Here is a 25,970-nt window from a genome sequence, read left to right as displayed (position 1 = left end):
CAATAGACAAACAAATCCTCTTCTTAAAATTCCACCAAGTTAACAAATGATCATTTAACCCCATATTAGCATAATTTCCTGTTCACACTTAGGATATCAATTTCAAGGCTATAAACACAAGAAATGAAGAGATTCATATTCTCGGGACATAACATCTCAGTTATCTAGACCTAAAGTAATGTAAGTGAAGCTGTTGAGTTTGTCATTTGGTGGAACAGAAGTATCAGTTGTTCACTCTTTTCGCACTGTGTGATATCTAAGCTCTACATTTATGATGCAAATGTTAGTAGGCAAAGTGCAACTGAGATCAATATGATTTTGCTTAGTTTTCATACAACAGATGCCATCTGTACACAATTCTTTGGGATGATGTTTAACAGAACTATGGTAATGACTGTTCAAATATAAATGACACTTTTGATTTCAAGTGAAAAACAATCCTAAACACCAAAGAAGTACCCCTAATACCAGTTCTGAAGAAAGTCATCATCATTTAAAGCATCAGAAGTGTGAAGACACTCATTGACCTATGTAAGATTATAAGAAAAATGACTAACCATTATTGTATTGTAAAGAACTATCCATTTCAGGGATCTCCATTACACTGCAGAAGGAACTGACAGTCGGTAAGAAAATATTTTATATTATTTTCTAGTTGAACCACCAAGCCACTCTTATTTCTTTTTAAATTTTTTTATTGGGGTATAGTTGCTTTACAATGTTGTGCTAGCTTCTGCTGTACAAAGAAGTGAATCCACTATATGTATACATATATCCCCTCCCTCTTGGACCTCCCTCCCACCCCACCCCCATCCCACCCATCTAGGTCACGACAGAGCACCTAGCTGAGCTCATGTCCAGTTTCCCTGCCACTAAGGGTGTACTAAGATTTTTCATTTATGCATAAAAAAGGAAAAACAAACAAAGAACAACAATAAAAGCAGCCACCAAGTCACTAGCTGCCCAGAACACCAACTCTGCTACTATTTTAGAGTTTTGTTTTGTTTTGTTTTGTTTGATGTGGACCATTTTTAAAGACTTCATTGAATTTGTTACAATATTGCTTCTGTTTTATGTTTTGGATTTTTGGCACAAGTCATGTGCGATCTTAGCTCCCTAGAAGATTGAACCCGCACCCCCTGCGTTGGAAGACAAAGTCTTAACCACTGGACTGCCAGGGAAGTCCCTATTTTAGGTTTATTTCATGAAATGATAGAAAAGCACAACTTTAGGTCTAGACCTTAAGTTCAATATTATAATCACACATGTTCTTTATACAGAGTTTCTACTGACACAAAAGGGTAAAAGAGATCAGCTGATCTGAGAAAATATTAGCCAGGACAACAGTGGGTCTCTGACAAGATTGCTTTTTAGAGGGGTTCAGCAGATGGCATAAATAACCCAGCCCTAGTACCCCAAATGTGCTCAATCATTGGCTGGAGCATTAACAGAAATCCCTAGATTCAGCAACTGCAGACTGTCAGCCAACAAACTCTTTGCAATAGTTTTTCTCAAATAGATGACTGAGCATTATATCCTCATGGCCACCACAATTATATGTGAGTTCTCATATCAACCTATTAATTTAGTTATTTACTAGCTACTCAGTACTTTTATGTTGTATAGAAATTCCCTTTTCTTACTGATTTTCTAGGACAGAAATAATTGAGCAAGTAATTGTTTATATTCAAAACGAGTTATGAACATCATCAGTGACGTATACAGTTTCCCTAGTCAAACTGGACTAGTCTTTCGTCCTTTTCATCCTCCCTTCCTACCACACTGTATATAACAATTTTTACACAAGTGATACACAAGATCCAATTAAATGATTCCTAAAATTTGTACAGTGATGAACACTGACAAAAGTCATTTTCCCATGGTTTTATTTTAAAATTTAGTTGGGAAAGATAGGAAACGAAATCTGGGACTTAGAAGCCTATAAGGGAAAAAATCCCTATTTACTTCTCAGGAGCTTAAGGTCTCAAGTACATCTTAAAATCTTCCCATACTTGATTGAATAGCAAAAAAATGTATTTCCACAGGTCTACAACTTGCTGAAGGTCCTGGCTTTTTAATAGCAAGGATGTCAAAGGGAAAGTTTGAAGATTCTGGCAAGTATATTAGATAAAAGCCAGTGTTTAGCTTTGCATTATAACCAAGATAGACATGCTGGAGATAAAAGGAGTTGACACATTAAAGTGCTTTGCTATTTCCAGCCCTGTAACTAATATAAAATGTTATGAGTTCAGAGTTCACTGGGTTTGGAGTATGAACTTACTTAAAAACCACAACCCATCTCTGGAGCTACCTTATATTTGTGCACTGCTATCAGGCCAGGAATTGCTTCTCTGTGTTCATGGAAACTTGAGTTCCATTTTACCATTTAAAACCTAGTTGTTCTCTAAAAGTGTCTCAATTCAGTGAGTACAAGTGAACTACTTCAATTGCTTTAACTTTCTAATGCATTTACCCTTTAGCCCAAAGAATTACAAAGAAATTTACATCTCTTTGAATATGTCTTTCAGCGAGCGCCGTGTTCAGTGGTCAAGTCACTTGGTCTTAGCACATGTGTAAGCCTAACAGAGAGCAGTCATTAAAGAATCACGAGGTGGACAGTTCATTCACCTATCATTGGTTTCTTTTTTATGTATAGAGAGTGGAACATGTTTTATTTCATGTTTTATCCATTGGTTATTATTAATATGCTTGGAATTTAGCACCTTTAAACTAAAAAAAAAAAATAAGAGCTAATATGGTTACAATTTGCCCCTTAAAGAGACAAATATTTTTGCTTCTCAAAATTATGAGAATGAATGAAATGAATGAGAATGAATTTCAGTATAGAATGAAATTCCATAAATATACAAAATAGACTATTTTAAATGCTAACACTTTAAGTGTCTATTAGGAGCCTAGTGTTTTTATATGCATTGTTTCAATCTCTCCTTCTTACCTTCCCTCCTTCCTTTCTTCTTTCTTTCCTTATCGATTATCTATACACACTTGGAACTGGGATTATGATGACACCTTCCTTCACTCAACCTTCACACCATTCATTAATGCTTTGAATTAAGAAAGTCATTTTCAAATATTTTATAAGAATAACTATTTTTAAAAGTAATTTCTAACTTGTACACCTAAAGGAATTGCTACATTTATAGCAGAGAAGCAGATATCAAGACCTGGAATTATTTTGCATGTTCCTCTTCTATAGCTTACCCATCTATAACCTGGAGTTTCCTCCTTGAAATCGTTTTAATGCTCTGAGTAACTCCTTTTAAAAACCATCAAATTAAAGCATTTACAGTTACTGTATATGTATATTAACCATCCATGTATATTAAATAGGAAGAATAGAATACTGAACAATTAACATAGTGTCAATTCATGAATCAGATTAGCTTTGGAAAAACAGACAGTTTAGGTTTAATGTGAAAGGAAAGATCTATAACCTGGTGCATTAGTTTTCCATGGCTACAAAACAGATTTCCACAAACTTTATGATTTAAAACAACAGACATTTATTACTTCATATTTTCATGGATCAGGAATCTGAACATGGTTTAAGGGGATCCTCTGCTTAGGGTTCTGCAGGCTACAATTAAGATATTGGCCACTGCTGTGGTTTCATCTGAGGTTCTGGACCTTGTTCCAAGAGCATGTGCTTGTTGGCAGAATTCAGTTGCTTTTGGTTGCAGGACTGAGGCCATCAGCTCCTGAGGTCCCCTGCAATCTTGCCACTTGATATTCCTGATAGGCATTTCATAACATGGCAACTTGCTTCTTCAAAGCCACTAGCATAGAGGGAGTTTTGTATAACATAATGAGATCAAGGGAATGTAGTCCTGTCACCATCACCCTTTTCATATAATGTGGCTTTGTCAACAGAATTACATACCATTCCCTTTGTTACATTCTATTGGCTAGAAGCAAGACACTTACCAAAGGGCAGAGATCACGGGGGTCACCTTAGAATTATATTTACCATATCTGGTCTACAACCATAGATATTTTAGACTACCAGGGAGTGTTTGGGCTATCTACAATGAAATCTGAGGACCAGAACAAAAACTTACTTCCTTTATATTTTGTCTAAGGTTTATTCTGAGATTTTTCATTCTCACTTTCATAGTGCTTTCCCATGTAAAAAGTAATTTCCATATCTTTTCAAATTTGGCTGTTCTTATCATTCCTGTGGTGAAATAAGGACATCGTGATTCCTGTTTTCACAAGTGAAGAGACTGAGCTTCAGAGAGTATAATCACTAGCTCAAGTTCTCATAGATAATATGAGGTAGAGCTAGAAACTGATTCAGATTTTCTGACTTCTGTTCTTAATTTGATATCACATATCACAAGCATAATGTCTCTGTAAAGATTGTTTTAATAGGTACCTTACAAGGTCTATAAGGACTACCTTAGCACCCCTAATATAGGATTACATTACCATGTGGTACCCACAGCAGGCAAATTGGGCTAGATGTTCTCAAATACACAGAGCTGCAAAAATATTTTTACTGATATTTACTGACTACAGGGATATTTTAGAGTCACTCTCATATTCCCTTCCATCTCATAAGCTTATATAGAAATTTCCCTGGGGTGACATATTTGAGATACCAATCAAGATACCGATGTACTAAAAGAATTTCTAATAAGATCTCTGTTCGTAGTATTCATTTTCAGGATTTATTCACCAGAGCCATGATACAAATCTCAGAAAATACCACTGAGTTTCACATTTCCCTTAATAAAATATACTGAGAGTTTTATCATAGTATATCCCTCATTATTGCTCTGGGTCAACATGCCCCTTATGAATAAGTACAAGAGTTCTGGAAAAAGTTGGTTGAAAAATAAAGATGTCTTAAAGTAAGATCCAGACTGCAGCTAAATGTCAAAGCTGACCAGGCGAAGTATTAGAATGCAAAGTGAGTTCTGGTGATGTGAAGATGGCCAGAGAGATAAGAAATGTCTGAAATCCTTCTTGGCCAAAAATTCTATAAGGAGATAGATGAATAAGAGGCAATATCAAAGGAAAGCAAATTAGCATTATTCTTAGCTGGATCTCTGTCCTCCTATCACCAATCCTACTCCCATCACAAGCAGAAGAGTTCTCTGATATGCCTACCTTCATTGAAGCCCAGATTAAAGGATGATGAAACCTCCTTAAACCATAAACCCCAATCCTAACTCAGTACTTTATACAGCTCAAGAGAAAAATGAGGGTCAACAAGAGTATGGGTAAAAGAAGAAAGAAAAAGAACCTTCTATGTCTCTGACTTTTAATTTCTGAGTGACCCTGGTCTCCGGTAAGAGAACTATGTAGTCATCATTGAATATTACCAATTGCATTAACTCTTTCAAAGAAGCAAAATTTGGGAGTAGGACGTGACTTGAAGAAGGATTGGACAGAGTTTTTCCTCTTTCCAACATGAAAAAATGTTTCTGTGACATCATTATATCAAATATATCAAAACCTGTAGAACATTAAAATCAATAGATACATTGAAAGAAAAAATTGTAAGAAAGCACTATGCTCTTAAATAAGTCTAGAAATGCAGATTGAAACAACATTAAACAAGTGTAATTGCCACAGAAATTCTATATTGTTCATGCATATTTGTGCATATATATGTGAAATCATCTTGTTTGGCCATGGAACTATTTATTCGGGAAGCAGCAAGACCTTCCAGATAGAATTCCAGAGACTTAACAGGATACGGAATTTCCTAATTTTTATATTCTATTCTGCAGAGTGAAAATAAAATGATGACTGGCTTAATTTTCTTTTTTTTTTCTGTTTGTTTATTGAAAGTATTCTCCCTTTATTTTTTATAACATCTTTATTGGAGCATAATTGCTTCACAATGGTGTGTTAGTTTCTGCTTTATAACAAAGTGAATCAGCTATACATATACATATGTTCCCATATCTCTTCCCTCTTGCGTCTCCCTCCCACCCTCCCTCCCTATCCCACCCCTCTAGGTGGTCACAAAGCACCGAGATGATCTCCTTGTGCTATGCGGCTGCTTCCCACTATGGCCATCATCTAAAAATCTACAAACAACAAATGCTGGAGAGGGTGTGGAGAAAAGGGAAACCTCTTGCACTGTTGGTGGGAATGTAAACTGATACAGCCACTACGGAGAACAGTATGGAGGTTCCTTAAAAAACTAAAAATAGAATTACCATATGATCCAGCAATCCCACTACTGGGCATATGCCCTGAGAAAACCATAATTCAAAAAGAGTCATGTACCACAATGTTCATTGCAGCTCTATTTACAATAGCCAGGACATGGCTTAATTTTCGATGAATGCCTCCCATATTCCTGTCAGATCTGAAAATGATCTCAGGATATTATATTGCCTAGCTTCTTGCTTTCATGAAAATGAGGCATAATGATCCCTCTTACATGGAACAGCAGGTGAACTAGAAATGAAGTAGAGGATTAAAGGAATACATGATACCTTGACTAGCACATATTATATCAAAAATGTCATCTAGGAAGGAATCTTTCTGGAAATCTACTTACACTTCTATAGACTTTTAAGTTTGTGCTATGATTACAAATAAGAGATTTGTTACATTCTAGGTTTAGCTCAGGACAAATATATACCACATTGGTTTCTGGACTGAAGAACATGGATGAGGTTTTTATTTAATCCTACCCTCAGTTTTTAGAGTTTTATTTGTAGTGACCCATGAGTCACTCCTGGCTTGGTCCAGAGGTCAAATGAAAATGCCAACTGTAAAATGCAATTATTTAAGACAACTAGGACACATTTTATGATAGTTTCATAAGAATTTGGCTTTGATTTTTTAACACGAATCACACTTAACCAGGGAAAATAAATCAAGCAGTGTTCTTTGTGTTTACTAAGCTTTGTACTCTGTATGTTTTATGAATATAACAAAGCCCGAATGTCCACTGTTATCTATATTGAAATAGATAGAAACATGGATTGGTAAGATTTTTTTAAATGTTTTGGAGAAGAAAGATGTGATCATTTGTTGATTTTCCAAATAACCTGCAAATTCCAAAAAAAAAAGAAAAAAACTTTCTTTATAAAAACAGATAGTGGGCCAAATTTGACCTGCAGGTCATGTTTGCTGACCCTTTCTGGAAAGCAACTTTCTAGACGTTTGGAAACACAAAAACCATGCATCTAAACCTCCCTGACTTCTGAAAGCTGACCCTGACATGTACTCATCCCCTCAACTTTCCCAGAAGCTAGCATGACTATGATCTGACAATGTTTAGAGATCACTTTTCAGCTACCGAAACAAAATCTCTTTTTTTATAATTACAGTTGATTCACTATATATATATATAGATATATATATACAGATATAGATATAGATATAGATATATATTCAGATTATTTTCCATTATACTGAATATATCTGAAGTATATTCCAAGATACAGAATATAGTTCTCTGTACTATACAGTAAACCCTTGTTGCTTATCTGTTTTATTTACAGTAGCTTGAATCTGTTAATCACACACTCCTAGTTTATCCGTCTCCCTATCCTTTTCCCCTTTTGTAGCCATAGTTTGTTTTCTTTATCTATGAGTCTGTTTCTGTTTTATATAGAGATTCGTTTTGATTGTAAAATATACAGATCAGACGTTCCAGGGGTGGTCAATAGGGGGCATCCATTTTTTGCTTTGATTCATCTTTTGCTGGGCTGCTACTCCCACTCCAGCAGAGGACAGGAATTCTGCGATACTTAAGCTCATATCCTTGTCTTACACCAAGGCAGAGAGGAATGGACATTCATAGATGGCTGGGCTATTTAATTGAAATCACTGAGGCATAAAAATAAGTTTTGCTTTATAGTCTGTGACTCTGAAATCTGAGGGAAACCCTGCCTTAAAATGTGCATGTATAAAATCTGGAGAATAATAATGAATCCTTAGGGATAATGGCGACTTAGGACAAATCTAGCACACCTGTGTCTTCACTGCCTAAAAATGCAGGAAAATATGTATCACTCTGTGTAAATTTACTAACATTGGTGAGCAGAATTTAGGGTTTAATATCTGTGTTTCTACTATGGGAAATTTTATCATTTTACTACACAAGGATTTCTGGCTTTAAAATCAATGACAGCATAGTGCCATTTCCCTACTGCATAAATCATCAGCTTCATTTAATTAAACTCAAATCATTTAAAGGCAGACTTCAGCCAAATATTTCTGTCCCTGAACCACCATTCTTCCCTTGAAGCCCCTGACCTGACAAGAGGTCAAACATCTCTTCAGGTTTACTTCTTTTTCTTGGAAAAAAATTCCGAGTCCTTACATACAGTTCACATTACAGAAATCTAAAAGCAATTATAAAGGATGCTATTCACTAAAATTTAAAATACCCCTGTCAAAAGTGTCCAGAACAAAAAATTATTGCTGTCACAGAACTCTCAATGTATTGATTCTGCCTGACTTCTATTATTTTTTTTTCATTGCTGAGAATAAATTAAAAAACCCATTAGTACCACATCTTTGTCTGACATGGAATTTACCTGATTCATGTGTGTTTCCAAAATGGGTACAAATTTTGTGCATGATGAAAAGAGATACTTTTATTCAGAAGTAAAAGTTTAGGTTACTGTGAATTGGTAAAGTTTGTTCATTTCTGACTTACATAGTAATTGTAATAATTTTAGTAGCTATTATGTATTGAGTAACTTCTATATGAGAGACATAGTGTTTGATGTTCACCTCCAGTCTTTAAAAAAAAATATGAGAGAACACTATCCTGATTTTATAAAGATATAATACATTTAGTTGACTTGTGTAAAGCCATACAGCTAAATGTCAAAGTATTATCTTAATCCCAGATCTGTTTTGTTTCAAAGGCCTTCATTTGTTTATTTTTTTCCCCTTCCATGACATTCTTGTTTTCCCAAACATGGAGTAAAAAGGATTGCTCCCAGGTTCAACTTTTTGAATCAGCCAACCTGGATTAGAAAAAGAAAGGAAAATTGTGCTCATTTATCTCCATCTTCTCAGAATCCCCATGTTCCTTGGGCTGTGTACTAAATAATCAACCTTTTAATTACATATTGTCTTAAAGAGCTCTCTGGTTTTTGAAAACTCCCTCATCAAGTCCTGTTAGTGGATGAAAATGCTGCATTTATTTGTGTGTGCTTGAGCAAGTGATATATATATATACACATATATATCATTATATATATAAAAATATACATATATCACTCTCTATATATAAAAAAGTGATATATATATCACTATGTATATATAAAACTATATATATATATAGTTTTAAAAACCCACAGATGGAGTGTACAGAAATAAGCACAAAGTAATTAAGGAAAGGTGAAAGAAAAAATATATATATTCAAGCTAAAAAGGATTGCATTTCAAAAAATGGCAGCATTGTAGAACTGCAGAAATGTGATTGTGATATATGAATGTGACAAAGAATTTAGGAATGAATATTGATCACACTTATTTTTCCTTATAATGTTTTGGAGCAATGTTTAATACATACATTCATACTGACTGGAATTATGTACCTAGCTCTGACAAACATTCTTTCTCACATAGGGAGATTTTCTGAGGCCTCATTCATCACAGTGTCCCACAGGGCATCTGGAGACTCATGAGTTGATGGAATTATATTACTTGTACAGCATACATGCATATAACAATTATTTTTATATGAACAGTACAGTCCTGTTGTTTTGTCTCTCCATAGTTCAGTCTGAACTGAACTGAGAGAGCAGCAGAATGGATTTCAAATTTGCTTAACCAATATTTTCTGACAGTTGGTTTTTAAATATTAGAATGAGCTATTTAGGGATGCTATAAAATCCATTTCCTCTTGAGAAATCTAAGAGCCAGACATTCCTGTCCAGAATATATTTGAGAAAAATCTACCAAAAGACAAAATGTTGGATTAGGTTTATTTCTTCATTTTTGACTCAGAGTATTTCCCCCTAACAATTAATTAGATAAATGCAGCATATCTAAATAGCCATGTAACAATTTTGTTTCAATTTTTGTACTCAATTTTATATATCACCTTTGTACTCAAGCCTGGAAAACAATATTGTATATTCATGCATTTCACTGCAAAGGAGTTAAGTCATCTGCAAAGTCTTCTTTTTTTAATTTTTTTTATTTTTATTTTTTAACATCTTTATTGGAGTATAACTGTTTTACTATGGTGTGTTAGTTTCTGCTTTACAACAAAATGAATCAGTTATACATATACATATGTTCCCATATATCCTCCCTCTTGCATCTCCCTCCCTCCCACCCTCCCTATCCCACCCCTCTAGGTGGTCACAAGCTGAGCCTTCTTAAATCTGCTTTGAAAAAGGTAGAATATAAGTAAATACATTAATTAAAAAGTAGAGAAAATCTTCCTTTGGTCAATTTGTTTCATTTTAACTGGTGTTAGAAAGTTTCTACATGGAGAGCTTTGAAATAAATGAATATTGGGCTTTGAAAGAAACTTTAAAATATATCATATTTATTAATTTGTAACTATTTTTAAACTGTGATTGCATTGTCCATGTTCAGTGACATTACAGAGTACATTAAACTGGGCAAAATTTCCTTTTCTATAACTCCTGCAGGAAGACTAGTTTACTGACTCAATTATCATAATCCTTTAACTAGTAAGCAACCAGTGAAGCAAAGAAGGAAGAAAGGATGAAGTGATAAGAAGAAAATTCAGAATTTAAATCTCTTAACTTCAAAAAACTTTGCTTTTGCAATTTATGAGAGCTGATTTAATCTTTTCTGTTAATCATTTGAATTTGAGAAGCTAGCCAAACATAATTAATAGAAATGGAAGCCACGAGATCTGGAGAAAGATATCCAAAGGGGATACTTTGAACAAAAATCACACTAATATTCAAGACAGACTTACATACAGAAACTCTATCTTGTCACAGTGCATTATGTAAGCTACAAGAGCCAAAAGGAATTTTGGGGGGCAGGCCTTTTCCTTTTGCCCACAGTAGAACCTTGACAGTTAGACAAGAAGATCTAAGAAAAAGTAAGGCGTAGTAAAGCCAACCTCCCAAAAGGGAAAGTTGGGCCCCAAATTAATGTATTTATCCTACTCCTGATAAAGCACTACCTGGTAGAAAGATGGCCTATATGAGTCTTAGGTTCTCTCCTCTTCAAGGAGTGAAGAGAGGGAAGAAGTTTTCTTGAGTTTCTCTAAAGGTAGAAAACCAGTAATCTCTGTTAATCCTGATGTCAGCTAGGGCCATTGATAGTCTCTTCAGGATATAACAAGGCTTTATACTTGAGGACCCCTTCTTCAGCCTTTTACTCTTCTTAGTGATCTCTGTGTTTTCACCGTGGAATAATGAAATATATAATCCAGATCCTCAAGACTTTATGAATATCTACTTGACTTTCCCCCAAACCAAAAACACTAACAAAGCCAAGTCCTATAGCAACCAAAACACCTCTTAAATGGGTCAGTGCATTGCTTAAATTAATTTTACCTCATAGGCCAAAAAATCATCTTAGAAACAATACCCTCACCCATTCTCTATCATTAGTAGCTAAGCTAAGTTGTTAAAAGGTCCAATCAAACACCGAACAGAGATGCATAATGTGTTACAGAAAATAAAACAAAGAGATGATAATAAAAACGGTGCAAACATGACTCTCCTCTGACCATTCTAGCAATTCAAACTTCCTTCATTATGAGCCAGTGCTCTAATGTTTATGCCTTATGCTGATAGACATAGATATAAAAATAACAATAGCTTTCCACTTCTTAAGCTTTGACTCTGAACAAGGCATTGCTTTAATGTGTAATATAAATGTGAGGGAAAAAAAAATCCAACAAAATGTGCACTAAGTAAAGGAGTTTTCCAAACTCATGCTTGTTTATATTCAACCCCCTCTACTTCACCTCCTAATATAGAGACTTGATTATATCCTTATATTTGACCATGTAATCTCTTTCTCTCCTAACGCAAGGGAGTGAGAGAATGAGGCAGGGGAGACAAATTGTGGTCTCTGGGTCAAATCTAGCCCAGGGTCTCTTTGTGTGTAGTCCACAGAGCTAAGAATGGTTTTTTTTTGTTTTTTTTTTTTTTGTGGTATGCGGGCCTCCCTCTGTTGTGGCCTCTCCCGCTGTGGAGCACAGGCTCCGGACGCGCAGGCTCAGCGGCCATGGCTCACGGGCCCAGCCGCTCCGCGGCATGTGGGATCCTCCCAGACCGGGGCGCGAACCCGGTTTCCCTGCATCGGCAGGCGGACGCGCAACCACTGCGCCGCCAGGGAAGCCCTAAGAATGGTTTTTACATTTAAAGCATTATAAAAATAGAGCAAAGGATAATATGCAACAGTGACCTTATGTGACCCATAAAACCTAAAACATTTATTATCTGGCACTTCACAGAAAACATTTGGCAACCTCCAGATAACACACTGTATCATTTCCTAGGGTTATTGTAAAAAGTTATGACAAACTGGGTAGTTTAAAATAGCATACATGTATTCTCTAACAGTTCTAAAGTTCAGAAGGCTGAAATCAAGGTGTCCAGAGGGTTGGTACCTTCTGGAGTGAGTGAGGGACAAACTGTTCCATGCCTCTTTCTTAGCTTCTTGGGTTGCTAGCATCCTTGGCGTTCCCTAGCTTTTAGACACATCACTCCATTCTCATCACAGGGCATTCTCCCACTGTCTCTTGGTCTCTGTTTTTTCTTCTGGTAGGGACACCAGTCAGTGGATTAGGACCCACTCTAATCTATGTTGACTAATTACTGAAGACTCTATTTCCACATTAGGTCACATTTTCTTTCTTAAGTCTTTATTGAATTTTTTACAATTATTATTATTTTTTTAATTTTTGAATTTTTTTTATACAGCAGGTTCTTATTAGTCATCCATTTTATACACGTCAGTGTATACATGTCAATCCCAATCTCCCAATTCATACCACCACCACCACCACCACCCCCGCTTTCCCCCCTTGGTGTTCATACATTTGTTCTCTACATCTGCGTCTCTATTTCTGCCCTGCAAACCAGCTAATCTCTACCATTTTTCTAGGTTCCACATATATGCGTTAATATACGGTATTGGTTTTGAGTTTCAGGTGGACATGAATTTTGGGAGTGCGCTATTCTATCCAGCACAGGCATTTCAAATTTCTTCTAGGTTTGAGAATGTAGCAAACATTCCCCACCATCAGCCTAAGAAAATCATGGTAGTGTTCATCACCCTGACTTTTCCACTGATAACCTCACCTTAAATGTCCACTCCCACACAGAGGTATTCCTGATCATGGAGTGTAAAGTAGCTACACACTCACTCTATTGTCAACCCAAATTTCAGATCTACTAGTTGTCATTTTGCTGAAGTGATTATTTGAATCCTACTTTTTTGCATGAAAAACATGTTTATAGAATTAAGTCTCTTAACTAATGGAGGGGAGCCTTGCCAAACTCCCAATATTCAAGCTTAATGCAGTTTTGTTTTTTATTCATTTAGCTATTGAGAGAAATCTCATGAAGTCATTAAAATAAACAAACAACAAAAAAAAGTCCTCCTAAAATTGCCAGTTCTCATGGGGTAATTGTGGACTTCAAAAAAAATTGTTTGAGAAAAAGGGGAAATATCTTTTTTCTATATTAAGCAATGAAAATTAGTTAACATATCAATAAATTGCAATTATAGATACCCTATAAAAGGAAGTTAACAACATAACTTGAGAGGGCATCATTTTCACCAGTGACTTACTTAGACACTGGATGAAATAAATATTACTATTTTGAAAGGTCAGGGATTGGACAGACTGAAATGATAAGCATTTTAAAATAATAACACCACATAAATATAGTATTGTTTTGTATAGTAATTTTTAAAATATAATTTTAAGTAAATTCCAAGGACTTGTCTACTAATATCTTTTAAATGTAAAACTAATATCACTTACCAATTATAAAATCTAAAGCATCAAATATGTTCTTTTAAAAATTCGGATAGCTTCTAGTATTCCTGATTCCCATAGAATCACTATGTGGGTCTTCTTTCATAAATGGATTCACTGTTTTAAGTACCAGAAGCAGTTACAGACAGTAGTGTAAAGGCAAATAAAAATTAAAAATAAGACGTTTAATTCTCCCTGATAAAAATAAGGAAATAGATTCCTTCCCCTTCCTCACTCTTTCCTTAGAGCGTTTACTTTAGAAAACTTGTAATTGTAAGTTATTTCTTTCTCTCTTTGAAATGTAAGCAAATCTTTTTAAAAGTTAAATAAGCCTCTTGTCAACTTTAAGACCCAGGAATGTCTTTCTCCAGGACCTGGGAAACATCCCTTTAAAATGTAATCATCAAAGAAGATGGTGTCCTTACCTACCTGTTTCTGTGGGATAATAGAAGCCTAACTGCAGCAGGTGCTTAACTCTAAAATTATCTCTTGTCAGAAAAATATGAGAAGTTTATTTTTCCTCTGGATAAAAGCAATTAGGCAACACAGATAATCACCTCAACTGCCAAGTCAATTTAGGATGAACTATGTGTGACAAATGGTTTTGTCAAGTCTTCTTGAGGACCAGTCATAGTTTAAATTGAGAACATGTATGTAACGGGTGAATCTGCTCGGCTATATAAAAGAGTGAGAGTTCTTTCTATCTTTGCAATCTCAGAAGATTGCCTGTGATGCACATCCCATTCTGGTTTAATGCTTATTCAATAGCAAAACTGTTTACTTTCTCTTTTACCTTTGTGGAGAGGTTTTCTGGGTTGAGAGGAAATTTTGTTTTTAATTGTATTTCCTCCAAATAGACCATAGTAAGTAATCCATGTACTCTCTGAGTTAGCAGCTCATTGAAAATAGTATATATTTTATGCTTTCAGATATCATCTATATTAACAGATTGTCTCTTCAAGTAGGTTTTTCAAAAATGTAGGAGTGTAATTCTCTTTTTTAAAAGTTTGATATGGGGCTTCCCTGGTGGCGCAGTGGTTGCGCGTCGGCCTGCCGATGCAGGGGAACCGGGTTCGCGTCCCGGTCTGGGAGGATCCCACGTGCCGCGGAGCGGTTGGGCCCGTGGGCCATGGCCGCTGAGCCTGCGCGTCCGGAGCCTGTGCTCCACAACAGGAGAGGCCACAACAGGGGGAGGCCCGCATACCACAAAAAAAAAAAAAAAAAGTTTTATTATATCATTCTATAAAAATAAAACTTCAAACTGACAATACAAACTTACCCCAGGATTTTATGTTTAATACTTGAAAAAATATTTAAATGGCATTTTTTGTTTCAAATTATATTTGAGGTGATTTCTTATTTTTTACTCAATTTTGGAGTTGCCTGCTTGATATATAATTTGAAAAGTGTTCTTAGTATTGCATGACTTTGCTTATTAACTCTTTATTAAATACTTTTTCCTTTAGTAGTGTTCACCACGATCAGCAAACACTAAGTTAACATGTAAACGAGTGTTCAGATCACTAATATCACAGTAACTAAAAGCATGTCAAATCACTAATGGCAAGAGAAAATGTGATGCTGTGATGCTTCAAAACAATTACAGAAATATTATCCTGTCTACTATTCAGATGATGATATTCTTCCATTGTTTATAGAGAAAAGAGGTAACATTAACTTTGGCTTGTGTCAGAGAATTGCCAGCTCTTACTTCCATGTCTCAGCAAAGTCACTGCCAAGGCAAGGCTCCTGTTCCCTTGAACAATAACTGGCAAGGCAAGTGACAGTCTGTTGGTACAAGTGTCAGGTCTTCTTACCCCCATGGATTTTTATTAAATTACCCATTCGACTAATTCTAAAAATGGTATATTGGTTAGAAAGCATATTGTAGATTTACCTTAAAGATGCCTAGACTTGGTACACAGTTAAATATATAGAGTCAATGAAACACAGATCAAATCCCAGCTCTGACATTGACTAGGTATGTTAACTAGAAAAAATATCTCCACTTGTTTTTTCATCTGCTTCCTCATCAATAAAAGAAGAAGAAGAATAGCTGTTTCAAAAGGCTGCAATGAGGATATAATAAGACAATTCATTTCAAAATCTAATAGAGTAGATTTAGGTTTCTTGCTAATGGTATGTGTTGTTTGTTGTTATTTCATATTGGGTGGAAAGCCTTCATGGGACACACACTAGTGACTGTTGACTACTTTATATAAAACACCTACAAGGGAATACTTTGGTAATACATCAGAGTGCAAATGATTATATTGGATATTGTTGTTATCAACAAAGAAGATTTAAATCTTCTTCTTTCTGAGTAGAAAGTTAAAATAAACTTTCTACTCAGTTTATTTTAATAACTAGTTAAAACCTACTTATGCCATGGAGAATTCTATACTTACTGATGTATTTTTCAGGAAATAATCAGTAGGAAATTTCCCTTTCCCTCCATCTAATTGCAAATCATTATTATTAATCCTATTATCAAACAAGTGTTGTAGTTAGTGTCCAAAATGGCTTCCCAATGGACCAATGGACAATGCCCCTGATATTCACATTGTTGTATGCCCCTCCCCACCCCAGCCCCTGGTTGTATTTGGGCTGGCCTATGTAATAAATAAAATGTGGTGAAAGTGACTTCTGAGGCAAGGTAGTAGAAGTTTTGCAGTTTCTGTCTGAGTGGCTTGGAAAGCTTATTGGGTAAAGCTGGTGGTCATATATGATGTTTAACTATTCTGAGCTGCCTTTCTATGAGGAAGCCCAAACTAGTCATGTGGAGAGGCAACATGGAAAGAAAGAGATGTCAGTCAGTCTCCAGCTGTTCCAACCATCCCTGCTTAAGTGCCAGGCATGTGAATGAAGAGCCATCTGGACCCCAGCCCAGTTATACTTTCAGATGACTCCAGCACAAGCCTGTGGTTTCTGACTAAAACCACTTGGGAGCCCTGAATGAGAACTACCCAGATAGGTCCAATCAACCCATAGAACGATAAAAAGTAGTAATTTATTTTTTTCAGGTAGTCTCTTACATAGCAATACAAATAGAAATCATTTTCTATGCTTAATTTGAAAAAAATGGAAAAGATTATACCCTTTATTGGTTATAATATGTAATTGTAAAATTTATACATACTTTAGCTTGAATTGTCCAAAAACATTTAAGAATGTGACCAAATCTGGCACAAGCTAAAAAAATAAATCCATACATAGGTCAAAAATCCTACCCAGGACTTTGGGTCTTATAACTGAATATTATGCACTGAAATATGCCCTCCCCTCCCCCAGTTTGTATGTTGAAGCCCTCAGTACCCTAGAATGTAAGGGCCTTTAAAGAGGTGATTAAGTTAAAATGAGGAAGTTAGGGTGGGTCCAAATTCAATCTGACTAGTGTCCTTATAATAAGAGGAAATTTAGACAAACTGAAAAACACTAGATGTGCCCACACACAAAAGAGAGACCATGTGAAGATAACGGGAAGAGACCTCAATAAGAAACCAACCCTGTCAACACCTTGATCTTGGACTTCCAGCTTTCAGAACTGTGAGAAATAATTTCTGTTGTTTAAAGCCTCCAAGTCTGTGGTATTGTGTTATGGCAGCCCTAGCTGACTAATACAAACATGAAAGAAGCATTAAGAGTCAGAGTATTTCCACTGCTGATCAAAGCGGTGTACCTGGCTGAAGTCTCCAGGGTTTGCTAGACCTAAACCTGTATAGGACTCCTGACCTATATCAACCAGCACATCCCAGACCAGTAGTGGAATCTGGATTCTGCCTTGTCTGTAGCTGTTCTGGCTTAGGACGTTCCATCAGTTCTATAAACTCTCTGAATGAATCCCTTGTTCTGTTTAAGTTAATATGATTTGGTTTCTGTAGTTTGTAACCAAGAACACTAACTATGAACGATCTCTCCTTCAATACTGATGTTTAGATGAGTCACAGTAAACCATATAGGGTAAGGAGTTCTCCACAAAATGCTTGCCTGTGTTCTTACAGCAGGAGGGGCACACAGTTACAAAAACTCACTGGTGGAAGAATTCAGGAACAATATAGGAGGGTGGAAATTTGGCTCAGTGAGACATTTAGATAGTGCTACAAAATAATAACAATCATACTAGTAATAACTACCATTATTGTGTTAAACAAGAAGGGGCTGTCAAATGTTTATGAATGGCTCTTTGAATAATGAACTGTATGAGAGATCTTAACAATTTCATTGCTTTAGGATTAAACTAGTAAATTATGACATTCATAAGGGTTGCTTGTAGAGAGAAACAAATCTGTTTTTGAGTTCTGATTACATTATCTAATAGATGTGGACTTCAGTAAGTTATTTCCCTCATCTCCAAAATTAAGGATGTCTCTTATATAGAATTATTCTAAAGGTTTAAGGAGAATATATATGCCAAATATTAATCATGGGATACAACAAAGTCCATGTTTTCTTAGTCTCAAGTCCACATCCCTTTCAGAGGTGGGGGGAGGATGTGTTTAACTTGCCAAGAAAACTAAATTTAGTCTCTTCTCAAAGTAAACAATCTATTTCAATATAAAACAATCTCTTTGGGGCAAATATTCAGTCAATTCAAAGTTATCTACCTAACGAGGATAATTCTGTCTTCTCAAGTGATGGCCTTTCTTCTATCCACTTATCTAAGAAGATTCCTGGATGTTAGCAAGCAAACAGGTGACCTCCTGGCAGCAAGGATGGAGCAATTTGTTCTTGTACTGGTGCTTATGTTAGTGGCTCTGAAGTTCTGGAATCCTGATTCCCCAAGAAATGTATCATCTCCTATATTATTGTGCACATTCACTTCTCTGATATTTGCTGATAGTTTCCCTGTGGTGGAACTTCAGAAAACAGTTCTCTGTGAATTGTAAGAGGCTGTTGTCTGCCCTTCCCATCACTGATTTTAGTCCCAGCATAGCAGTCACTGGCACTCCATTGTGTCCTCTATCCCATTCCTGGCTATGCTGTCATCCTCACGGTGTCACCGTCCCCTCATAACAACAACCCTACAGCAGGCAGGCTGGTGTCAGCCTACTTTTCTGTTTTCTCTGCTAAGACCATGAGAGGAACCTCTGTACTTTGCATGCCACAAGGACCCAAGAGTAAGCAATGGAGGCCAAGAGATGGTAGAGGGGGCTAATGCAGACCCTCTCTGTGATTGGACACAGCATGCTTCCTTTCCATCGTCATAACACCCATGGTGGAATGGTCTACACACCCTGAGTTCAAAATAAACAAACAAACAGAAATTTAAAACATTTCTGCTTTCAGCTCTCTTCCACTCTCAAGTTATCTGCATTCTTTCTGTTGTTCCTCTGGAAGTTCAACTCCAAAGTGAAGAGAAGAAAAATCAAGGACTTTCTGTCATCTGACTCCTTGCCCTCTCCTCTATCTTGCTTTCTTCTCTCAATGTCTCAAAAGCGCTCTTTGTTTTCTCCTTCAATGGGTAAGAATTCTCTTCTGTCTCATCTTGAGTCCTCTCTTCATTGAGGCTTATATAGTCCTTAGAGACCTGGCTTTTGATATAAAAATGAAAATGCCTTTGCAATCTGAAAATCCTTTGTTTCTCTACAAAAGCCCATCATTCAAGGTTTTATCTCACTTTACACCCACACACCCACACACTGTATTTCTTACAAGTTAACAGCTATTCACCATTTTTCTCCTCTTCTGTGCATTCTTACTAAGACAATTCTAGTTACCCTCAGACAATGGGGGTACCCTGGTGAAACAGAAGCAAGATCGTTATGTGTAAAATAGAAGAGGAAAAGCATATTAACACAATTTTAAAATGTCATTCTATCTAATGAATAGAGGAAATACTTGTAATTAAAACTATAACTTTAATTTATACTTCCATTCACTCAGTGAAAAAGTATCTATTGAGCTCCTACTATGTGCAATCAGTATATTAGAAATTGGAGAATATAACACGGAACAAAATGGAAATAGTCTCTGGCCTCCTGGGTAAGACAATCATAGAACAAGTAGTTACAAGTGAGGTAAGGATCACAGAAGGAGAAATTTAGAGTTCTGTACAACATCTTACAGGTGGTAGCTCAATATTTTTTTAGCCTAAGGGACTTTTTTCCTTTTAAAATTCAGATAGACCTACCTAAAATGTAAGTTTATGAGTATAAATTAATTTTGAAATAATTGAACAGTTCTTTTAGGATTCTGTTGAAATCTAGACATTTTAACTTATTTATTATATTAGCAAAGTGAATTATAAAAATGATGATATGTAATAACTTTTCCCCTGAACCAGCAAGCTTTTCTATTAATGAAAAATATTTTATTACCTCAAGAAAACTTTAAAATAAAATATAATTTTCTTAATTTAGATGAATAGAAATGAAGGACAAATACTAGTTAAGGAATGATTTTCCTGGATTGAACAAGATACATTAATATGAAATGAACAAGTTTGTTGTGGAGAATGTCTATATTTGCATTTTTATTAACACTGTCGGGGTGGTGATAATTAGCATCTATCAATCAAGAAAAACCTGATTTACAGATATATAGCCCATCAACTCTGCGATTTCTTTTTTTTTTTTTTGTGGTATGCGGGCCTCCCTCTGTTATGGCCTCTCCCGTTGCGGAGCACAGGCTCCGGACGCGCAGGCCCAGCGGCCATGGCTCACGGGCCCAGCCGCTCCGCGGCATGTGGGATCCTCCCAGACCGGGGCGCGAACCCGGTGCCCCTGCATCGGCAGGCGGACGTGCAACCACTGCGCCACCAGGGAAGCCCTGCGATTTCTGATGTTTAGACAAAAAACTCTGATTGCATGGCAAAAGTGTTCTCCAAAGACAAAAAGAAACTGAGATATGAGAGGGCCAACTAATCTTTCATAATTGGGAACAAAAAAGCACTTGTGTTCTAAGCTGTCCTTTGCCTAACACCAGGCAAATGGACCAAACACGTGATGATGAGATAGATAATAAGATCGTAGTCTAGCATGTCCCATCACCTCTACTTGACTGAGAAAGCAGCAGTATGATAAATAATATCAAAACATAGAAATAATTTTATGCATCATTGGTTTGATTATAGGATTCTGAGTCTCAAAAGTGCCCTTGCTCTTCAACACACAGAGGATTTCTAGTTTAACTTTGATGTAATATTTAAAATATATGGGGCTTAGAGGTATTAAAAATCATTTCTATCAAGTTGGAATATATACACATTTCTCCAGAAGAAGGATAATTCCAGCTACCATTTCCTGAGGTGCTCAAGTTATGCCAGGCTTTAGGCTAAACATATTACATACATTATTTCATGGAAACACCACAAAACCCTATGAGGAATTATTACTACTCTTTTCTAATGAAGGCAGTGAGTTTTGAAAGGTTAAATAAATTGCTGAATGTCACAAATAAATTAATAGGTAGCATCTGGACAAACTCTGGTCTTCTAGTTCAAAAGTTAGTGCTCTATGGGCTTCCCTGGTGGCGCAGTGGTTGAGAGTCCACCTGCCGATGCAGGGGACACGGGTTGGTGCCCCGGTCCGGGAAGATCCCACATGCCGCGGAGCGGCTGGGCCCGTGAGCCATGGCCGCTGAGCCTGCGCTCCGCAGCGGGGAGAGGCCACAACAGTGAGAGGCCCGCGTACCGCAAAAAAAAAAAAAAAAAGTTAGTGCTCTGCATTTCTTTATTTGTTTTTGTTTTTTCTGCTTTGTTTTGTTACTTTGCATGACACATGCCCTCTTGGGTTGGAAAAGAGAACTTCCTCAGTCTAAAGGTTGTCCCTGAGGCACAGTTCCACATTTTGAGCCAGGAGACTGGTTTTCATGCTCTTTGAACCAATTCAAAGAGTAATAAGCATTCCACATGTAAATGAGAGGAAAATTCATTTTTTAACATCCATGCTCCCTATCTGAACATCTCCCACACTGCTTTTCCCAAAACTATAATCCAGTCTCCTGGTACATCATCCAGATTTTCTCAAACACCTGTGATGTCAACATTACCAACGGCTTAAGTCTTTAACATTTTTACAGGGGAGAATGCCACAGGTTTCTCTCTTTCCTTCTTTTTGGTAGGCTAGTCATATTTACTCCAAACATTTTAAGTTCTTACAAATACACTAGAAATAAAGAAGCATTTAAAAGAAATTATAAAAGGTAAAACATCATCTTAGAGACTTCTCTAAAGAGAAGCTTTTTCCTCAGCCTGAGGGAGCCTTCGCTGGGACTTTATCTCTCTATGTAGAATCAGGGTGACATGGTCACCTTATCTAAATAAAAGTCTTTGAGTGGGTGGTGACACTGACAGCAGCTTTCAGTAATTACCCAGGACTTTCTGATTCAACACTACACACCCAGTTCTAGCACGGTTTCTGGCACAAAGTCAGAGTTTGAGTGACAAATAGCAAAATTGGTAACAGTGCTGCCACCAGGCTGAAGAATAAACTTGAGTGAGTTCAATGAGCTGTAAGATGGCCAGGCACAGCAGATTCATATTCATGGTGATCCCCCAAGAGGTATTATTTACTCAGTGGGGTTGACTGAGCATGTAACCCCACCCACCAACCCCATCATCCTAGTCCTTCCTGATCACATCCCGGGGAGGAACTTTTTGGAAAACTAACTGGAATAGGAAAAGAAATGGCAGGAGAAGATGCTCCTGACTCAGGGAAAACACTCTTATTTTTTACCTGGAGGTGTTTATTGGAATAGTTAGTTATGAGGAGGCAGATGGTTTAAGAATCTTTCCCCACTTAATACTGACTGAACCTGTCTTGAGCCTCACCTCTTCCAGAAGGAGTAATAGTAGTGAGCAGCCTCAACAAAGTTTGGATGGGTGGAGAGCCTATACTGAACAAATATTAGGATAAGCAAATATGCAGACACTGCACCCAAGTTATAAGAGTTAATGAAGAACTGAAGAGGACTTTAGTAGGGGCTGGTAAATCATTGATAGTTAAAACAGGTTTCAAGGACACAGTAAATATCTATTATTTTTACTCCAGAAGGAGTAAGCTAGCCATTCACCTTAGCAGATTGGTGATGAGAATGATGATGATGATGTTGATGATAAAAGAAAAACAAGTAAAATCCTCTGACTATTAATCTTACTATTGTTTTCTTTGTTCTTCCATTTCTAGATATATATATGAAAATTGCAACTGCCTATGAATAGTCAATGCTATAAGCAATCACAGTGCCATATTTTGATTTTGCCCTGATTACATACATAACTTTATTTTAGTTGGATGAACATAAAAATGTGTCTTTATTGAGTTTTAATTATTAATTTAAAACTATTTAGACATAACAAAAGTAAATGAATAAAATATTAAAATGTATTAAATTGGCTACTGATCTTGTTTATGAAGTACTAATAGTCACTTTTGGTGAATTTTTAAACTATAAATACATATTTTATTTAAAAATTTGAAACAAAAAATAAGTGAAAGGTGATATAACTTAACTAAAAAGAGTTTTCATTTATATTGGAATGGTCCTATATACATGAAACACCCTGAAAAAATAAAACTGAAATTTTGTAGTCTTAGCAATTGGCTCAAAAAAAAAAAAAAGAAAAAAAACCTTGACTAAAATATTTTGATTTTGACCTATATAACTTTGTAAAACTATATTAGTTATAAGAATAAAAACTGATTCAATTATACCCAAACTTAATATTCAAATCATGTATTCACAACTGATTTAATTTTAAATTATGTGGTAAATCTACTGATTCCCTTTATATTATTCAAGTCACCAAGATGCCATAGCCTTTAATGTAGTTAATGGAGCTTTTTTTGTATGTTTATTTTATAAACAATTTACTAGAAATTAAAGTTGTCTCCTTTCTGTAAATGGGCTTATATAATATTTTAAAACAATTCTTATTAGTGTTCTGGTTGTGATTGTATACACATACACATGCAATAAATATTTAAATTGGCATTTAACACACTTTTAAGTCTATAAAACAGATATATTTAATTGGAAAAAAGACACTCAATGAATCTAGTAAAATTTGGCTGTACAGTATGTAAGTTTTAAAGTCCTAACAATATTACTTTATTGATATTATAATCCAGAGGCCATCAAGAGGTAAACTTTTATTTGTGAATAAATATTTTAAATAATCATTCTCTTTTTCTCTAGTAGGAGGGCCCTAAGCTAGCATGAATGCTGGAAATTAATGAGAATTAGATATAGATATATGTGAACAGAATCATCTACTTCTAAAGAGGAAAGGAGTGTCCTTTACTATCTTGACTGTAAATCAGTGCTTTTAAGATAATGACTGAGCCAGATTGTTTGGGCTCTAATCCTGGCTTTCTACTGATTTTTTTTTTAGAATATACTTAACCTTTCTATGCCCATTTTCTTAAGTGTAAAACGGCAGTACTTAACTCCTATGATTGTTATGAGAACTAAAATAAATTAATAATTATCAAACTCCTGGATCAATGAAAAGCATTTGTTAGGTTAGGTTAAACCAATAGAAATTGTCATTTTTATAATTGAAAAATGATTGTGTAATAGCAATTTTGTACATCCCAACATAATATTCCTACTATTACCTGCCTGGCTAACTACTACTCATTATTTAAGATTCAGAGCAGGGATCACTTGCTCCCAGAGCCTTCTCTAACCCCTTACCCTCTCCTTTTTGTGGCTAAATTCTGTTCCACATCTCTCTTTCTTGTTACCACAGTACAGAATATCTATCTTTATTAAACCTTAATCATGCATATTCTCTGTTTATAGTCTTGAAACACCTTTTTCAAGATCATGCTTTTTATTTCTGTAATTCTAGCATGTATAACATATTTCATTATGCTAACATATCAAAATTATATTAGAAGTGTCAGTAGCAATACCAGCACAGAAATTTTCTTCTCTCATTGCCATATGTTTCACACCCACCCTGGGAGCCTACCCAGAAACAGTCCCCCAGCTCAGTTTGTAGGCTTCTCACTCCGTGTCGAGGGACTGCCTATCGAGCCACTTGGGATGCTGGGACACAGCAAAGAGCAGCACAGGCACCTGTACTAAATGAAGTGAAAGGAACAATGAAAACGAGATTGATCCTGCCCTTAGGACCGTCTGCAAAATGATCTTCCAGAATGAATTTGCTATTTTCAAAAAAGTTATTTTCCAGATACAAAATTATGTCTACAGGAGTAAAAGGAGATTTGATGCAAGTAGAGGAAGCTCATGATTTCTCATGCAGATCTATTGCCATATAGTGTGAGACAAATGCAGCAATCCTCAGATTTCTAATCTTGAGTAAGGCACGTATGCATTTCATTCTTAAAAGAAGAAAAAGTGAAAGAAAGAACACAAGAAAACAAGAAAGGAAATAAGAAAAGTAAGGAAGAAGGAAGGAAAGAAAGGAAGGAGGAGGGAGGAAGAAAACCAGAAAGAAAGGGAAAGAGGAAAAAATACATTTAAGATGAATAAAATTTAAAAAGGATTTTAATATCCTGTGTGCATTTATCTCACCATGAACACAAATATAGTATCATGTCAGAGACCAGGCGCTTAAATCATTAAAAACTTGGTTTGAATCTTGTCTTGGACATTTATCGTCTGTGTGATTTTTAGCAAGTTGTCTTCCTCTCTATATCTCTGTTTCTTCACCTATAAAATGGGGATTGTAATTATAGTATCTACTTTATAGAGTTGTGAAGAGTAAATAAAGTAATGCACATAAATAGTACAATTCGTGGAATGTAATAACAGTTCAATAAAAGTTCATTACTATGTAAAAGATGGTGTGCAAGTTCAGAATTAGGTATGTTATGTGTATTTATTTTAAAAATACAACAATCTTGGATGAGAATATCTTCAGAGACCCATTATTCAAAGGGGATTTCAAAATAGTGGTTTTTAACAATCCTAGCAATTACGATTTTTTTTTTTTTTTTCCTGTACGCGGGCCTCTCACTGTTGTGGCCTCTCCCTTTATGGAGCACAGGCTCCGGATGCGCAGGCTCAGCGGCCATGGCTCACGGGCCCAGCCGCTCCGCGGCATGTGGGGTCCTCC

The 25,970-nt window shown here is 36.0% G+C and overlaps 1 long non-coding RNA gene across 1 annotated transcript in view; it reads left to right on the top strand.

Annotated features, from left to right (window-relative positions):
* LOC129392244 (uncharacterized) overlaps positions 1–23,120 on the top strand; it is a 143,054-nt gene extending 119,934 nt beyond the window's left edge. Inside the window, exon 3 of the long non-coding RNA XR_008617800.1 lies at positions 23,068–23,120. This is a non-coding gene — a long non-coding RNA (uncharacterized lncRNA). The remainder of the gene's footprint in view (positions 1–23,067) is intronic.
* Positions 23,121–25,970: the final 2,850 nt, after the last annotated feature.

Source organism: Physeter macrocephalus, chromosome 7 (assembly GCF_002837175.3).
Source record: "Physeter macrocephalus isolate SW-GA chromosome 7, ASM283717v5, whole genome shotgun sequence".
Lineage (NCBI taxonomy): Eukaryota > Metazoa > Chordata > Mammalia > Artiodactyla > Physeteridae > Physeter > Physeter macrocephalus.
This window is presented reverse-complemented; position numbering and strand designations above follow the sequence as displayed.